The sequence below is a fragment of the Hylobates moloch genome, unplaced genomic scaffold (genome assembly GCF_009828535.3).
Source record: "Hylobates moloch isolate HMO894 unplaced genomic scaffold, HMol_V3 SCAFFOLD_10, whole genome shotgun sequence".
NCBI lineage: Eukaryota > Metazoa > Chordata > Mammalia > Primates > Hylobatidae > Hylobates > Hylobates moloch.
The window spans coordinates 3,659,286-3,661,892 of record NW_026652285.1 but is presented as its reverse complement, the minus strand read 5'-3'; the positions used below and the strand labels follow the sequence as shown (position 1 = coordinate 3,661,892).

General features: G+C 49.6%; 1 long non-coding RNA gene across 1 annotated transcript in view; it reads right to left on the bottom strand.

Annotated features, from left to right (window-relative positions):
• Positions 1-1,956: 1,956 nt before the first annotated feature.
• The window catches only part of LOC131384388 (uncharacterized), a 6,014-nt gene continuing 5,363 nt past the window's right edge, over positions 1,957-2,607 (bottom strand). Inside the window, exons 2-3 of the long non-coding RNA XR_009215193.1 lie at positions 2,392-2,460; positions 1,957-2,161 (exon numbers count right to left, since the gene is read on the bottom strand). This is a non-coding gene — a long non-coding RNA (uncharacterized LOC131384388). The remainder of the gene's footprint in view (positions 2,162-2,391; positions 2,461-2,607) is intronic.

Genomic DNA, 2,607 nt, shown 5'->3' with positions numbered 1-2,607 from the left:
CAGGTTGGGAGGTTCCAGCCTTAGTGACACATCAACGTGGTCAGAGATCTAAGGTTCAAGGGTCTAAAGCCTGGCAGGATCCGGCTTTTTCTTTATATCACTCAGAAGTATCCTGACAGGCCTAGTCTGCACCCACCAGAGGCTAACATGGCACCACCTGTCCGAGACCTTCCACCAGTCACGAGGTGCAGAGGAGGCTCCCTGCCACTGGCGTGAGCTGCTCACTGGGTATTCTGCACTCACTTTCTCATCTAACCCCGCCAGACCTTACCTGACCCCAAAGTGCGGTGCTAAGAGGGAATATAAGGAAGGCCCTTTCAAAGGGGCCTGAGACGCTGGAACACACAAGACAAGGATGCAGTCATGGAATTCCCTTTGGGCATCTCATCCTCTGTTAAGTGTGCCTCTATCTGTAGTATTTGCTTGGGGGCAAATGGACTCACTTGTTTATTCATTCAACAACATATTTTTGAGAGCGGATGGTGTTCTGGGTCCTATTTTATATGCTGGGGTTACATAATAAAAAACTAGGCCCTGCTCTGGAAGGGCCCACAGTACCAGCAGCTGAATCACGGCAGGCCATGGGAACCGAGGGGCCACCATCCCACACCTGGTGGGAGGCCAGGGTGAGGGTTCAGAAATACTTCCTGGAGGAGGGAGCCTCAGAGTGGGGAGTGTGTTAGGGGAAGGGCAAGGGGTGCAGGTGGGGAGAGAACACAGACTTTCTGCAGTTTAGAAGACTGGAAGTGGGGGGTTGGTGAGCCAGGAGGCTCTGGTGGCCGTGGGGTTCTGGGAGACTTTCTGGATGGTATTGGAAGCCTCTGTTGGGGGCACTAAGAATGGCTGGTGCCTCTGATCCAGCTGGAAATGGGGATAAAAGAAAGATTCCTGGCCAGACGCAGTGGCTCACACCTGTAATCGCAGCACTTTGGGAGGCCAAGGTGGGTGGATCACTTGAGGTTAGTAGTTCAAGACCAGCCTGGCCAACATGGTGAAACCCCATCTCTACTAAAAATACAAAAATTAGCCGGGCATGGTGGCACACACCTGTAATCCAAGCTACTCGGGAGGCTGAGGCAGGAGAATTGCTTGAACCCAGGAGGCAGAGGTTGCAGTGAGCTGAGATCACACCACTGCACTCCAGCCTGGGCAACAGAGTGAGACTCCATCAAAAAAAAAAAAAAAGAAGAAAGAAAGAAAGAGAGAGAGGAAGGGAGGGAGGGAGGAAGGAAGGAAGGGGAAGGGGAAGTGGAAGGGAAGGAAGGAAAGAAGGAAAGGAAAAAAGAAAGAAAAGAAACAAAGATTCCAGAGTGTTTCTCTCCCTGCAAGAAATGGAGGAGACTTCCCAGGACCCTTGCTGGGTATCCTGGGGCTGGTCTGCCAGGATCTAAAACATGGGAACCAGCATCTTCCCGAGGGGGGCCATGCCAGGCCCCCTCCATACCTCCAAGGAACTGACAGGAGAGACGCTCAGGGTCTCCATTGCTCTCTGAGTCACACCATGTTCTATATGTGCGTGGCCTGAGGACATGCTATAAATATTCATGGCTGGAAAAACAAGGTGAGAGTACAGTTGTGCTCCAGAAGAAACCACGGAGGGCAACTGGCTTTCATCGGGCAACTTCGCTTCCCGCCTTTAAATGCTAGGTCAAAGCCCGAGGAAGAACGAAACCTTCTAAAACCCAGTTTCCTTAATTTGTTTAACAAAAGACATCTCCATGCTGTGTGGCCTCTTAATTTCCGTAGATGTTAAAGTGCAGAGAATTAAAGAATCAATGGACAATTAAGGAGGCGCTGGCGGGTTCTGTCCAAGAGCATATTATTTATTTATTCAGCCAGCCACACTCATTTTTAAAGCGCTAACTTTCCATTTTGTTTCTGACATCAAAAATAAATCAAACTGAACTGTACACGTCATAGCTAAAAAAAAATTATTTGCATGATACGTTGCCCCTTTGAAGCCTCAGTAGCCATTTGCAAAAGGAATTTTTGTCAGTGTCAAAACAACAACAAAAAGATACGCATTCATTCCAGCACCAGCTTTTTGTTAGGATACAGACAAGATTGAAAAAAACAGAAATAAAGTTTTAATTCACTAGTAATTTTTCCATGCAGTCTCAAGCTTCTTTTTGATTTCTGAGCATCCATTTTCCTGGGTCATCTAGAGAGGGTTGCAAAATTTTAGTCCATTAACACAGTGGTAGTTTGGTGAAATCTCAACAGGCAGAGACGAGCAGCCAGAGTGGGGACACAGGTTGGCTGAGGGCTCCCTGCAGCACTCAGCCAGCCCCTTGTTTCTGTTCCTGGTCCAAGACCTTGCCCCTAAGTTGTGGGTCCCCTAGTAGCCCCCCCTTTCCCTCTATCCAGCTGACAGCATTGGATATGTCTTACCTAAAAAGGAAAATACAAAATTGCCATCCGTTATCTTGTTCCTTAAAGGTTCCCTGATTGGGACAAGCGCTGTGGAATTGTTCTTGCACTGTGACCTTCACTCAGCAGCCCTTCCCCAGCCCACCCACCCTCACCCCCTCCAGCCCACCCACCCTCACCCCCTCCAGCCCACCCACCCTCACCCCCTCCAGCACACCCACCCTCACCCCCTCCAGC